Genomic DNA, 16,626 nt, shown 5'->3' on the forward strand with positions numbered 1-16,626 from the left:
AGGGTGAAGCTATATAGCACAGCTTTGGCTAGATTTTTTAGGTCTACACTGATTTATGAGCTCCTGAACTTGTTATAGTGTTTTGCAGAAAGTCATCCTTCGTTTCCAGGACATCTCACTTCAACATGGCAGAATGACAGCGTGTAAGCTAAAAAGCCCATTTCAACAAGCTTATATCTGTAAATGAGGCTGTGTGCCATCCAGCTTAGGGAGCATCACCCGGAGAGTGACTGAGGCTACCGCAACAAGTCAGCAGGGAGTGTATGAGAGGGAGGCGGCAATACTGGGCAGGTCTGCAGCTGTGAGTGTGTGTGTGTGTGTGTGTGTGTGTGTGTGTGTGTGTGTGTGAGAAGAGGCTGCGCCAGTGCAGAGCCTGGTGCCAGCAGTGGCGTGGTGAGACATTTACACACACATGCCCTCACTGGCCCACAGCATGTAGGGAGGCAGCTGGAAGTGACACACACACACACACACACACACACACACACACACACACACACACACACAAAAAGAGCCAGCACGTGCCGAGACTGTCCCGGGCTGACCCACCGCTATTTCCGTCTGTTCAGAACGTACAAATATAGCTGTGGCGTCGCTGGCGCCCCGCCCAGTCGCCCCGCCCAGTTGCCCCGCCCAGCTCGGCCTGCTGTCCTCCAGTGGGCTGGCATGCTGGCTCCACTCCTAACCAACTGCTTGGTGCCAGGAGGCAGAGCTGAGGCCAGCCTACTGGTGCTATGGAGATGCAGCGCAAGGCGGGTGTGGCTCCTCCTGGTCCTCCCCCCACCTCCAAGGACTGAGCATGGTATCCATACGGCTACCAGAGGCAATTGCCAGCCGAGCACCTCGTCGTGGAAGAGGGCAGAGGATTGGAATGCAATTTCAATTTAAAAGAGACCTGAAGTCTCTCGACTGTAGAAGGAACAGCATCTTCTTCTCAGGCATTGATTTATTTACCCAACAAAATATGAACGTTCTGATTACCTGCTGGTTTTCACTTACATCAGATATTAAAGAAAGGTGCGAGTCATTTTATGCCTCACAATGTTTATATAGTTCAGATTTGTTTAGAGACAACAGTTCCACTCAAGTGACAATTGTAGCCTTTTTAGCGAGTGACTCAGGACACGTATGGCCCATGCTGTGGTGTGCACGTGTGCAATGTATTTTCACATAACAATTATTGCATAATTATACTGGCATCAGCTGGGTGGTGAGTGGTCCCTCTGCTTGAGATTCATGTGATCCCACTGAATATAGTCATCAAAGAATTTCTATAGAGAGAAATACAAAGCAGTTATTCATTTTTAATTACTGCTGGTTTGCAAGGAAATCTGCAGGTTTTCCAAAAGTGAGCTGAATTAAGTTGATAATGATCAGTCGTGGCACTACAGCCATAGGATTGTGTGTGTGTGTGTGTGTGTGTGTGTGTGTGTGTGCTGCAGCCTTGATGAGGCCCATCACACAGATTTGATCCGTTTAAGTGGGTGACCTTTCTGGCATGCCTGCACTGAAGCAGATGTGTGGCACGCAGCTTTCCTGGCCTTAGTGGGAACTCACCCCCTATAAATATTCATGGGCATCTGCGCTCTCAGAGAAGCCCACTATGTGTTTTTCTACTTTTCTTTCTTTTTTTTACACTAGTGTCCACTGTCAGTCAGCGTTTCGCTCTACTGCTTGTCTGAGCCTGATCTAAACAACCTTCATGTGATCTTTGTCACCACCTCACATGACTCCAGGGCAGCCAAAGCTGCTTTTCAACCCCCCCCCCCCCCCCCCCCCCCCCCCCTCCGGCACTCCCTGCTGTTCCTTTCCGTTGTTGGGTTCACTGATTTTACTACGGTCAACAGTCCAGTCAGGCCTTCGGCTTTTATTTTGTACTGTAAAACTACAAAGTGTGGCTGGCCACAACAAGGTCAAAGTTCAGATGAATGGGAGGAGCCAACCTGTCGACACTTTGAAGTTCAGAGCCATTGTACACTATTCTTGGAAACGCGAAAGTAATTATTACTGATTCAGTGGTACCATAACATACTAAAGAAACAGCAAGTGTGAAGTCCTATAGGGAATACCACAGAAATGAGTCATTAACGATTTTGTTAGAGTATACTAATGTGAAATAAACTTTTAACTTGGTCACTCATCAAAGGCCACCTTGCAATTTCGTTAACGTCAAAGAGGGGAAGAAATATGACAAATGTACACATTAACACAAATGCAACTTTTGATTGAACAACAAGAAATCCAGAAAAAGGCCCACTAGGTTAAACACATCCAACACAACACAAAAACATGGAAAATATAGTCCTTTACAAAGTCAACCCAACATATTGGGTCATTCACTAAACCTAAATGCTGGCTTATTTAAGGCAGGTGGTAGGATAGAATGGGCTAAATATTTTAGGTTATCTTAAAACTTAGTGTATTGTTACTTACCATTAAGTTAATAAAGTGGATAAGTAGCAAGATAAATCATACACACACACACACACACACACACACACACACACACACACACACACACACACACACAGTATAAGGCATTAAATGAAGAAAGACTTGGAAAGCCTAATTTTACTGGACTACCATTGCATAGCATTTTCACACAAGTATCACCAGCATTTCAATGGGTAGGCAGTCATTCATATAGGTGCCAAAGGATATATCCTTCATATTAGAAGTCTTTGATACATAATTTAGACTCTTTGGCAATAGCCTGTGCTGTGGCATAAAATGTAACATCTATTATGTTTCATGAATCATTTTTGACCACAAAGGCTATCCACCTAGCTAGATACAGAACGAGACATATTTCAACTATGTGTTAATGCATGTTCTCCTTCTAAAGTATAAGCACAAGCACAATGCATGACCTCTTTTCAGATAAACATATTGTTTGTTGTAGAAAGCATGTTTTGGCTTTTTTTAAATAACCAGCTACTAAAAAAGCAGACCTCAGTCTTCTAATGATGCTTGCTGCAGTAGCCATCCTTCTTTAAGGGAGGCAGCCAACTATGTAAGACAACCATATATCATATGATTGTAAGACAACCATATATCGTATGATTGTAAGACAACCATATATCGTATGATTGTAAGACAACCATATATCATCATAACATCTCACTACAAAGTATCAACCCCTTAATCAAAAATCATATTTTCCTCTTTCTCTCATATGAGTTCATAACAGACGAACGCACACTACTGGTCATTCATATCTGAATCTGTAGCACTTCATATAAATTAAAATTCCAAATAACAAATTAGTGCAGTGCAGGCTTGGAGGTCTGTTTTTAAGCATACAACTTACATAGTGTTTCTAATGGAGCAGCCCAGGCTCTGGGTTTATGTTGGGAACAGATATTTGGTTCTACAGGTTACATTTTAAGTAGAATGTATAACTCAACAACCTTTCCTTAGGAATATTTAAAAAAAAAAAAAAAAATAGAAATTTAGATAATGTGAATGAAGGATTTTGCATTAACTTGGGATTTATGCTAATACTTAATTTTATAATGTTTCAAATCTGAGGCAACATTAAAGTTTTTGGGGTGACGGAGAGGCTAGGAATGTGGTCTGGTATAAAAATAGATAGCTTCTGTAGAAAGACAATAGAAGACCATTCAAAACACACCTGATGAAATGTGAGCTCTATGGCTAGATGGAGATGTTTTGTTCCCAAGACAGTCATGTGTCTTGACTGGCCAACCAAAAGTAGCCAATTAGAAGTAACCTAAAAAATATTTAGAAGTTTACCTATGTTACTTAAAGAAAAACATGCTCTGGGCTTCATTTTCTCTGAACTCTGGGTTCAAATGACTCAAATATATGGATTACTTTAAAACCCAATGCTATATTATTTAGTACTGACTTAATGAAATCAGAAGTGAATGCTAAATTTACACATGCACCCCCCCCCCCCCCACACACACACTTTAATATTACCAGGAAAAAATTACAAAAACATACATGCTATAGTACAACAAAGCCACATTATTTTGAGGATTCAATATCTAGATTTCTTAAGCATAAAATATTTTCTAATGATACTTGTTGAAGCATCTTGTAATTAAGTTGTAGTATCCTTCACGCTCTACTGGAGATATTCAACTACACTTGCACCAGCATGTAAGTCTACTAGCTGAGTTAATCATATATTATCACCATATCTCCTTTCCAATATCAATTTTCCAATATCTGTATCACCATCCTTCCTCTACTTTTGATACAGATAGGTTTTGAATAAAGGGAAGAGACAAACACACATAGAAAGAGAGAAAGAGAGAAACTACTAAAGCAATGCTTTTGTTTTAGTACTATTTTAAATTTAGTACTATTAGTAAACCATAATTATTTGAGAAATCTATCCTTCTAAGAGTATACCTTTCTTAAAGCTGCCTTATATAGATTCACTATTACAAACTGTAACCGTGCTGTACTCAGTTCGCCTCTACCCAGACATACACTGGTCAGTATCTGACTGGTCAGTCGCTGACTGGATTTTATTCAGGTTGTGGACCAATCTCAACACAGTAGTGACATTGGGCTGAGTGAGTGTTCTGCTCATATGAGTATAATGGGCACAGCAGGGTTGGGTATTCACATGTCACTGTCACTTCTTCGTTCAGTGGTCTGTTACCCCAAAATATCCAGGCAATAGCAGGTCTGTGGTCAGAAACTGACCACTGATCAAAAGCTGCAAACAGACCCTTTGTTAAGCCCGAACTCAAAATGTTCCTGACCAGTCCTGCCTTGACCATGTCATACTGCTACACAAACCTTTGGAGTCCTGTGTGTAGATACTGTCCACAGACACTGTAGGTACAGACACTGTAGGTACAGACACTGTAGGTACAGACACTGTTGACAGATGCTGCCAGAGAAGAAAAAGCGAGCTTAGGTAAATCTGCAGTGGCTTATTGTAGCTAGTTAGCTAGGTAGCTAATGCCAAACATGATAGCTTTAACATGTAAGACACTTTGCAATCTATACAGTCTTCATCTTTAAATATGGAATACAAATACATATTATTGGATGATGTTAGTTATGACTACTATAATATGTTTAATGTTATTTAGCAATACATAATACATTAAAATAATAAACATAACAATACATTTATTGGTAAAATTCAGCTTTGTGACGACACCAATAACAGCATCAAGTATCAAGAATGAGGTTCTTTCTGAGTAGCTCAATCTGCTTTAGCAAAAGCCACTAATTTTGTTTATTCACTGCATGTTGCCGTTTGTGATAGGGACCGATGGCAGTTTAACCCATGAGACTCCAGGGCCCAACAGAAATGCCATTAATATTTCAGCAGATGTCAGTCGTCTCTAATCAAAAAGACACATCGCAGTCATCACAGTAAGGAGTAAACTGATGCCTTGAGACAGGGCCTTAGTGCAGTGTAGCACTATGAAACATTATGAAGAATTATGAATCAGACACTTTGAAGCAGAGTCCAAGTTCAATACCCAAAGCAAATCTCTACATGACTCTTCTACATGTCTCTTCATATATATGAACGGTACAGAACACACTAGAGCCTTTGTAAAGCATGTTGCTGCTGACTGGTATTAACTGCACGCTATGTGAATGCATGTTCTCTGCCAGGCACATAGAGTAACAAACGAGTGCTCTCCAGTTCAACGGCTCGCCGTTCAAGTGCCTCTCTATCGCGTCGTATGCCGAGTATGATTTATGGCAGCCGGAGTAAGGGCATCTGTTCCGATCCAGCACGTGTCATCTACTGATAAGATGTTCCAGATGGAATTAGTAACATAGTCCCTGGGAACACCAAGTGACAATGCCAGCATATTGTGCTCCACTGTGAATGATAATCGGGCTATCTGGCCAATACAAGTGACTATTGACCGCATTCATGGCAGCCGTACTGTGTTTCTTGGCACTGGGCAGAAATAGCTGTGTCTATAGATGGTGGCGTGCAAGAGAGTAACTCAACACATGGGTCAGCACTGCAGGCTAAGATGGGGATGGTGGGTGTCGAGCGGTGTGACTGCTTCAACACCAGCAGAGTCGGAGATGCCGACAAAAGCACTTATCTCAGCTGGAGCCATGTCAGCTACCAGGGACCATGTTTGGTGTGAAAAAGGAATGTGAGTATGGGTGAGGTCACTTTGACTTTAGCTGGCGAACAGCTGGGTTGATGGATGGCAGCTAAAATAGTCCAGAATGACGTCGCTCAGGGTAAAACGAACCCCACTGCATTCCAATCTGTAAATAATAACAGATAATTGCTGTTGTTAAGGGCTGCGTCAGGGTCAGAGGTCAAAATGCATAATTACTGCAGCCACACAGAATCACTGCACATACATGACTTTGTATTGCACATTGAGGACTGCACATTGAGACTCAATGTGCAGCACAAATACACTAGATTACTAGTGAATTACACACGTCCCCAAATTGCATGGACCCCCAAACTACACACAGCCTCGAGCTATATACAGCCCCAAACTACACAGTACAAAACTATATACAGCCCCAAACTACAGTCTCAAAATACATACAGCCCTAACTACATGGTTCCACATTACATAAAGCCCCAAACTACACAGTCCCAAACTACATATAGCCCCAAACTACACTCTTAAACTACATAGAGCCTTAACTACCCAATCTCCAAACTACACAATCTCAAACTCTGTACAGCCTTAGTTGCATAGTCCCAAACTACATACATCCCAGACATTACAGTCAGAAAATTAAATACAGCCCCAAACTACCCACATCCCCAAACTACATACGGCACCATTTGACACAGCCCCAAACTACCCACAGCCCCAAACTACATACAGCACCATTTGACACAGCCCCAAACTACCCACAGCCTCAAACTACATACAGCACCATTTGACACAGCCCCAAACTACCCACAGCCCCAAACTACACACAGCTCCAAATTATGTACAATTACCTACATACCAATTACATACAAACTTCAGCTCCAAAGACCCACAAAATTAAATTATGTTTAAAAATGAATATTTATATAAACACACAAATCTTTCAGCAGAGTGCCCAGATGAAGCGTAGCTGTCCAGACCAGGCGCTGCTGGAAGCTCTGGAGCCTCTGACTCACAGTAACATCATTCTCCCTCTCTGCCATTTTCTCCTGCACTAAAGCAAACAGTGTCACAGACACAGCTGTGGTGATTTCTCCTCTTGAGTCTGCACTGTTTATACTCCATTTTCCATTTACCGCCACCCCCATCCCCAGAAAAGAGCAGGAGGCTGTGGTATATAATGCAAGTCAGGTTATTCTAGCCGTGCCACCCAACACTAAAGCGATTAACGTCGATGGCTTTAATTAGTGAAACAAACCACGAGTGAACCATGTTAAATGGAGGGGAAAGCAGCGTGCTAGCAGCTAACATCGCCGTCTGTCACGGCGACAAGGCGCACTAACAGGTGAAAGTTCGTCGCCTCAGCTCCGGTGTGTCGACTTGGCATGGAGCTGTGATTGCCGAAATCAATTAGTCTCAGCCATCCAGCCGGCATGGTCTCGTTGCCGGCATACAGTGAGCATGGGTCACCATGGAAACCACGGCAAGTGCGAGAGCTTTCAAGGTTTCCAGCCACAAACCAACCCCCTCCCCCTTCTGCTGCTGGTGAGTAGACAGACAGGGAGATTCTGACCTTCAGCGGGTCCCCGATTTATCAAGGCTACATGCTTATTCCATCACTCTCACTCTTCCTTTCTCTCCAGCTCTCCCTCATTCTCTCTCCCCATCTCTCCCTCATTCTGTCTCCCTCTCTCTGTCCATCTCTCTCTTTCTCTCCCTCACTCTATCAAAAGATCAGCTCCATTGCCTGTGGTCCCACTCTGCTCTGCATCGCGTTGCTGGAGCAAAAAAAAAAAAGCAAGACACCTGCTTGACGTTCACATGACTCCCATATGCCTGGCCTTCATTCTTCAGGCCAGCAAGGTGACTCCGCTAGTCAGTGATGTGTCACATCGCTGCCATGATTTAACCTCATGCTCAGCTTCTTTCTGCGCTGCCCACACAAACCACGAAGCTCCTGTTGGGCGACTGCTGTGGGTAAAGGACAAGCGAAATGTCAACCGGCAAGACCACGAGAGATCCAGGCTGCCTGAGGAAGAGCTGACGACCTTTGCCTGCACGTCACATGGTGGCCTCGTAAAAAGGCAATCTATCACAGACCTCAGGGGATACAGGAAACAGCTGAGTCATGAGGGGGAGGGGCCCCAGGCAGGTACATGTGACCAGTGTTTTGATCACATGCTGCCTCCGGTTGGCTGCTTCCCATTAAAGTTGTGACCTTGCCTCTACGGTTCTCTCTCTCTCTCTCTCTCTCTCTCTCTCTCTCTCTCTCTATATATATATATATATATATATATATATATATATGTGTGTGTATCTTTGTCTCAGACACATACACATATAAACAGGTAACCGGTTACTATGTTGTAACTGTCCTTTCTGTAGGCACAATGTTTCAACTCAGTTAATGACTTCTCATATATCACTACTGCAGTGTACAGGGTTACAACCTCCTGCCTTTTCCATGGGGGACCATCATCTCAGTGTGACAGGAACACGCAGCCAGAATTAGAATGACTCACTGAGTTCACTGCCCACAAATAGCACGCATATTTACATCGTAAGGTGTTTAGAAACGTATTAAGCTGCTCTTGTCAACAGTGCATCTGCTTAGTGGAACGATGGGTGTGAGTGCAGATAACGGTGAGAAAGGGAGAGAGAGAGGCATTCCTACAGTGCTCATATCATGTAAGCAAAACAGGCCCAGAGTGAAGGAATGTTTCCCCTGTCCATCTGTGACCTGAGGGGGTGTGGAAAAGACCTTACTCAGGCAATGTGAGATAGAGCTAGAGAGAGCACACACTCGCACCTTGGCCAGAAGTGCTGGCCGGGCAGTTATTCTAGTTGGGTCTTCTCCATCTGTAATGTGAAACTTTCAGCTGCTGATTTCTGATACACACTAGTATGTATACACACACACACGCACATGCACATGCAGAAAATTTTGTTGCTGTGTATAGGTGACCCAAGTTTGCAGTCATGGGCTGTGCAATTAAAGATGGTGGCTTTTTCCAGCGATGGCTCTTGTCCATGGTTCCACACTGGAGAGAGCCATTTGGGGGGTGGGGTAGTAGTGCAAGTATTAGTGCAAGATGCATGTGCTTTTTCTGAATGTGACCTATTTGTCTAATGTGTGTGTGTGTGTGTGTGTGTTTGCTGGTGCTGGTGTAGTATTTGTATTTATCTAGTATCTAGTATTTGGTTATGTATAGAACTGGGTGAATGAGCCATACCATAAGAGGACCTGGATGATATTTGTAGCTGGGATAACAAGAGTGCACACGTGTGCGCGTGCGTGTGTGTCGGACGTGTGTTCCTGTTACACCAGGGGCTTTATGGCAGAGATGTGTGGAAGAGGGGTGGAGCTAACGAGCACCAAAGTAAGTTACTGGCTGAACTCTAACATTTCACGTGGCAGTGTGACGATACGGATCTATTTGTGTACATTTGTGCTCGCTTGCGTATGCATGCACGCCTGCAGAGACCTGCCAGAGAATAGCAGTCTGCAGCAGGTGGGCGGCAAGCAGGAGAGATAGTCTGAGAGAAAGCCACGGACGGAAAGCGAGAGGAGGTTAGCGGAGCTGCCGGCGTGAAAAGCGAAAAGTTGCTGTGGAAAAGAGAAGGAACGGAAGTGGGGGGGGGGGGGAGTGGAACGCAGTGGCAGACAAGGAAGAAAGAAAGTCAGTCAGAGGGATGAAATAAAAACTGGCGTGATATGGTAGAAAAGCTGAATCATAGGCATGGGAGTGAGCCAGTCTGTTATAAGCCTAGCTGCTCTGACTCACACACACACACACACACACACACACACACACACACACACACACACATATATATATATATATATATATATATATATATATATATATATATATATATATATATATATATATATATAAAACAGAGTGTGTATCTGGACCTGCATAAACAGAATGTGGTGAGCTGTAGCCAGTATATTAGAACACAGCCTTTCAACATATGCCGTGTTATCTTAGAGCGGTGTCATAACACAGCAGGGGTTTCTTTTATATGTGATTTACATCTCCAGCTTGACAGACAGGGGAGGGGGGGAGTGAGTGACTTATAATATGTCTATATCACTGCAGATCCCGAGGCTTACAGACTTGTGATAGTTACTCTGGAAGCAAGATGTTCCTGTCAATTTGTGTGTGTGTATGTGTGTGTGTGAGTATGTGCATGTGTGTGTATGTGTGAATGAGAGTAAGAGAGAGAGAAAGAGCTGTCAGGGTAGCGTGACATTTCCCCGTGAGGACAGAATGTTCTGGAATCACAGAGACCGGCAGCTAAGGACTATAAAACCTGTAGCGCTCTTATCACAAACAGAAAGAACACACACACATGGACACAGACACACACTCACATACAAAAAAAAAGAGAAAGCATTCTGTTATTCTGCTTCCTGCTCAATCATATGCATATGCACAGGCTACCCACATATCCAGGCATTCAACTGCACACTATGCATCGTTAAAGGCTCAGTAAAAAGAGCTGCCACAACTCTTCTTATAGACCTCAGTCAGACACGTCCTACTACAGAAGGACTGATAGACGCAACATTTGTACTTTAACGCTTTAAACAACGTAAATCCTGTTGGGTTTTTTTTAGATGAAAGAGATGGAGATATAGAGAAACGGAGGGGGATATCATAACTGAGAAAGGAAGCAAGGGCGCGAGAGAGAGAAATGAACTGAACAAAAGAGTGTGCAGCAACATTAAACACTGTAAGTGAACTATTTCCACCCATTATGTCCCAGCTTATCTAACCTGATATTTCACACACAACAGCTTCCTGCACTGATGCCTCAAGACGCTCTGCTCATGAAAGTCGCCTTTTCAGTTTCAGGTTCAGTGACCCTTTTTGCCAGTTACTCTCGCGCGTGCTCAGCTGCTGGTGGAAGAGAGAGCTATCTGCGTGCTCTCTCCCCACGGGTAACCGTAGAGCTCTTTTACGCAACCAGACAGACCTAATAACACCGGTTGCTTTGAAACGTCTCCTAGCCAGATGCCTGCCATTTCTTCTTCCTGCGCATGGTCCACAGGAGCAGCACAGGCAGATAGCAGATTTAGCTGCTGACAGGAAGGAGGTTCCTCCGCAGTGAGGCTCGTCGTGTGGGCAGGGTTGCCGGCGTGTTTCGGACGCCTCTGCTTCAACGCGTGGTAGCGGCAGAGAGTCGCTATCTGGCATCTGACTGGGCATGTCGCGAAGGAGGCGTGTGGCACTAAGGGGCACACCCAGCGTCTCGATCAAGCCCTGCACAGCGAGCGAGTGCGGACCCCATCCAGAGATGCGCAGAGTGGGGGACAGACACTGTAGCACACAAACGCCCCCCCCCCCCCACACACACACACACGCACACGCACACGCACCACTCCACGCCCACACCGTGTTCGGTCATCCCTCAAGATCCATCACCAGCTGCGAACCCGCCTCTCGCCTGCACACGCCGGTGGTCATGCCTGGGAATGGATGTATGCTGTTAATACCGTTTCATGTCGTCGTATCTATCATGCTGGTGACCTCCAATTACCGTGTCGACCGCGGGCGTTGTCGCAGACCCTGCAGGGGAACCAGCCCGAAGCCTGTGGGGCTGCAGGCACGATTGATCAAAGCTCGGGCTCAGCGCGCAGTCCGCTGGGAGCATGGATTAAGTCGCGCCGTATGAAATTGAGATCATTTATCTTCAGGGTTAGGAGGGCTCCCGAGCCTTGTTGGAGCTTTAAGGAACACAGAAGTGCCAGGACAGGAGGGGCCGTTACCGTGAGGCAGCATGAGGAAGAACGAAGGGGTGGCGTACTGCGAAAGTGTTTATGAATGCAAATCTGGGCCAAAAGCACCCGAGCCATAAAACGCTGAAAAGGAAAGAAATGTCTATAAAAACACAGAATCACTGTTTTCAACTCGGGCTTGAACTATTTAAATCGTCATTTATAATTGTGCAAAGCCCAGCGCAGTCTTGCCAGTAGCTGCAGGAGAGCAGATCGCACCACTCCACACAGCAGCTCACTGTGGCTATACCCAGTACAACTGGGAAACAGGACTGGGAAAGAGGCTTTACACTCTGACTAGGCTTTACACTCTGACTAGGCTTTACACTCTGACTAGGCTTTACGCTCTGATTAGGCTTTACACTCTGACTAGGCTTTACACTCTGATTAGGCTTTATGCTCTGACTAGGCTTTACACTCTGATTAGGCTTTACGCTCTGATTAGGCTTTACGCTCTGATTAGGCTTTACGCTCTGACTAGGCTTTACGCTCTGATTAGGCTTTACGCTCTCAAACAGGTCTTACAGGTTGTACTTTTTATGCAGTTCCATTGTCTTGGCTGCACCTCGATCAGCACGTTGCCCTCAAACCTGATCATGCTATTATTCAAAAGTTCTGAATACACACACCCAAAGGACACATGTGATTATCCTGTGAGCTTCCTCTTTCAAAAGGAGATTTATTAGGAGTTTCAATGATTGCTCCACTGATTTTAAATAATGCCACTGAAAAACTCAAAGCTGCTGTACTTCTCTCAACACTGAAGCTACCAGCGATGTTAACAACAGGGTTGGGGTTAGGGTTAGCAGCTAAGATCTGTCCTGAAAACAGCAGAGTCGTATCAGTCTGCAGTGTGCCATAGTTACTGCTTATGGAAGACAACTCCCGGAGATAAACCCAACAAGAGCTAAAGAGTCACAGATAAGTACTGCACAAAGCCTTAAGAAGTCCATACAGCAGTCTCCAGAAGAAAAAATCCAACAGAGTGATACTAATGGAGGTTCATGGTGGCTCCATATTTCAGCCTCTTCCTATAATTCCCCCCGACAAATGAGAAGATATCGTCACTGTCTGGAAACCCACAGGGAGAGGAGATCATTATGGATCAGCCAAAATTGGAAGTGAACTCGCGAGGCCCCTTTTCTCCTCTTGTTGACTTATTATGGACTGTGATGATTAATTGCTTATCCGGGAGGTGTGGTTTGATTGACAGGTGTTGGGAGCTAAGTTGACAGGCTGCCAAATGTTGGGAGAGCAACATAATGCAAGGTCAGTCCATTTTATAGCCCCTCCCCCCCGGTGTGAAGGGCCTGAACGCCACAGTGTGTTCAGGATATGAACTAATGTTCCGTGGAATCACACAGAATAAGAGATTAATGAATAAAAAGGTTGTGTGGGTGAACAGTAACAACCAATACAAAAAAACCTCCCTTCATTTATGACCTCTAAGCAAATCCAAAACCATAATAACTCTGGCCATTGATAACCATGTAATTCCTTTGGATTTTGTTGTTAAATTGAACCTTCTTTTTATTCAAATAAAGCCCAGTTAGCAAAACAAAATATTAACATTTCGGAGGACAACCTGTTTGAAGAGTTGACACTGTCAGAAGGAAGGATTTCTCCATCTGTAGATGTTCCTATGGCAGTTCCAGTTCCAGGAAGACTCCCACTGTCTCTGCCTGGGAGGGGACAGAGGTCTCAGAAAATCAGAGCAGCGGAGAATCGACTGTCACTCTGCATTCTTCCCAGGGGGGAGAACTCATGGAGCACTCACATCTGGGGTCTGCCTGCTTAGCACAACCCACCAGGCACAAGCAGAGGGTTAGAAAGACACACACACACACACACACACACACACACACACACACACACACACACGCACACACACACACACACACACACACACACACACATACACACACACACACATGCACACGTATACACACACACACGCACACATATGCACACACATACACACACGCGCAGACACGCACACGCACACATGCACACACACACACACACAGTGGCAGGAATGAGGAGATTCCGGTGGAGGGCTTTGGAATGTGGCTACAATGTGTGTGGTCGACAGTAGGTGCTCACTGGTAAGGTCACATGAACAGTAGGACGAAGGAACAGCACTAACACTAAGAAGCCTGAAGCAACAGACGAAACATGTGTGAGTAAGAGAAGTCCATGACCCCGCACCATCTTGTCCTCATAAAGGTTCAAAGGTTCAAATCTGTCCTCATAAAAAATATAGAGGGGAATTATCCAAGTTTTTTATTTCTTTGTTTATTTTTATTAAAGGTTGAAATAAAAGCAGTAGTCATCCAAATGGACATTTAATACTCCCTAAGTGGAGAGTGTTTTAGTTTTAGTTTCACTGCTCTCTTTCTCTACCTCTTTCTCTTTCCCTCTCTTTCTCTACCTCTTTCTCTTTCCCTCTCTTTCTCTACCTCTTTCTCTTTCCCTCTCTTTCTCTCTCTCCCAGAGCAATGTACAGCTGTTTAGGCCTGATAAAGTCCTGGCATTTACAGCGCATTGGTTTACATGGATCCAGAGAGAGCAAAATGAAAGCTTGGCACAGCCCCCCCCCCCCCCCCAGAGGAGGAGGAGGAGCAGGCCATGACCTACATTCCAGGACACCCCATCTAAATATTGGGACCCATGTGTCAGCACCTGTCAGTCAAAACAATAACAAGAGGCTTTAGGTCCATGATCTGAGGGTCCCACGTCCAGAGTTTGCATTTTTACCCACCCATCCCTGAAGGTCTGAAGGTCCGTGTGGCTACAAAAGCATGCGTTAGCTCAGGAGAAAAGGCAGCAGTGGTACCAGCAGTCTAATGCAGAACAGTCGTCTGATGGTGGTCTGTGTCAGTTTCTGCTGAATCCAAGGGAACAATTAAAAGCTCTTCCTCATACCATTAACGCTATCTCTAAGGCGAGGCGAGGCGTGGCCATAAACGGGCTGCGCTCGGCAGCTCAGGTTATCTCTAGGTTTGCTGCTGTTGATAAAGTATAAGAATTTCAGCCAGTGTCGCTTTGTGCAGTTCAAGGATTTTTTTTTTGAATAAACAAGAGACTACTGTGTCCCTTAACCTTGATGTGTGGTGGAGAGACTGCAGGACGGAGGTCATGTGAACAGAGTGTCCCGGGATGTGAGGGGCTTGCTCGGACTTGGCCTCCACTGGCAGTCTGGGAACCCAAACAGAACTTGATCAGAGACAACACAAGCGTGATCCTGCTGCCGGCCTGACTAACGTGCCTTTATCTGACGCCTTAATCTATGTTTTAGTGTCATTACACTCGTTTCTCCCACAGACTTCCGGGTCATGTCCATTTCAGCTCAGTGTTGACAAGTTCCTGTGATTTTGTCGGGATTAGGTACTGCGTCCGGACCGAAGTCTGGATTATATACTATTTTACCATGGAACTGAGTAGCATGCATAGAGAAGAGGGCAGTCAATCCCGCCATTGCACGTCCCTGTGATCATTTGATTTGGTCTGACAGCAACATCACTGAGGTCAAAACACAATGAGCATGCAGAGCCTCTTCCCCAAAGTCCAGGCATGTGCGGATGAAACAGTCGAGGAGGCTAATCTGAACCGCTCTCATGGCACGGGAGCAGAGCTGGTTTGGGGTTTAGCTTCCAATGGCGCCATCATCTCCTAACCAAAAGGGTCAAAGATGCAGATCCAATGTGTAATCACTCCAAATGAACGCTGTGGATCCATAATGACTATTTCTTAACTAGTGCAGCAGAAAATTTGCACATAAATGTGACATTGTTAGCCTGTGCCGCTTTTTATGTTTGCTGGTCCGAGAGGTTTGAGCGGGGTGGGGGGTGGGGGGGGTATACAGGAAAAACAGAGAGACTGGATGTGGAATAAGAAATGACAGAGGAAGAGATAAAAGCTTGTGTAATGATTCCGGAATGATCCATCTGCCTCAGGCTGCATATCTGACAGCAGGTTGGTGGCACAAACAAAGATATTCGGTAGGCAACTCTCCACACAGAAGGAGAGAAGCAGGATTAGAGTACGGTGAGTCAGTAAGTGTAGGTTGTATATAAGATTTAGATGCTAATGAGCCAATACTCTTGAGAGGCCTGTTAGCTTTGTACAATTAAACCCCTGTCATCATCAGAACAAAGTTAAAGTCTCAAGGCAGTGGTCCAAAAAAAGAGTAAGACAGGGAAATAACATCTGGGTTTGTTTATTTATTGCTACATAATACTTTGTAATTGCAGGCATATCCCTAAATAGTCATGCCCGTTCAGTCAACAATGCCACCCTACCACTGGTAACCACAACAACAGCAGCAGCTGGGCGTCAGTACAGACACCACAAATGTCTCGCAACTCACTAGTGAAGTGCAGCCCAGAGCATCTGTGTGAGTTCTAACACACACATGCCACATCACCGCCCCCCACCACCACCACCACACATACATACATACATACACACCCTCCACACACCTAACCCCCCCTTGGAGCTGACACACAGGAGAGGAATGTGACATTCTTCGCTCCTCTCAGTGAAGCAGACAGCAAGGCTGGAGGCCTGCGGCCATCTGGGCCGCGGCCATTTTAATTGGACATTGGGAGAACCGGAGCTGAGCTGTCGAGGCTTGGTGTGGGCGGGGAGGAGAGAAGCCCTCTCGTCCCATTGTGCTCTCCTTGCCCTGGCCACTCACTGGGATGGCTACTCCCTGATCTCCGTTCGAATAATGCTGCATAAGATGCT

The 16,626-nt window shown here is 45.2% G+C and overlaps 1 long non-coding RNA gene across 1 annotated transcript; it reads right to left on the reverse strand.

Annotated features, from left to right (window-relative positions):
- Window positions 1-787: 787 nt before the first annotated feature.
- LOC145660011 (uncharacterized) lies at window positions 788-8,148 on the reverse strand. Its single transcript, XR_014126228.1, has 3 exons — window positions 7,896-8,148; window positions 4,780-6,237; window positions 788-1,271 (listed from the first exon to the last, which is right to left on the reverse strand). It is a non-coding gene; the product is annotated as an uncharacterized LOC145660011 (long non-coding RNA).
- Window positions 8,149-16,626: the final 8,478 nt, after the last annotated feature.

The sequence above is a fragment of the Electrophorus electricus genome, chromosome 11 (genome assembly GCF_041902795.1).
Source record: "Electrophorus electricus isolate QZ-2024a chromosome 11, ASM4190279v1, whole genome shotgun sequence".
Classification (NCBI taxonomy): domain Eukaryota; kingdom Metazoa; phylum Chordata; class Actinopteri; order Gymnotiformes; family Gymnotidae; genus Electrophorus; species Electrophorus electricus.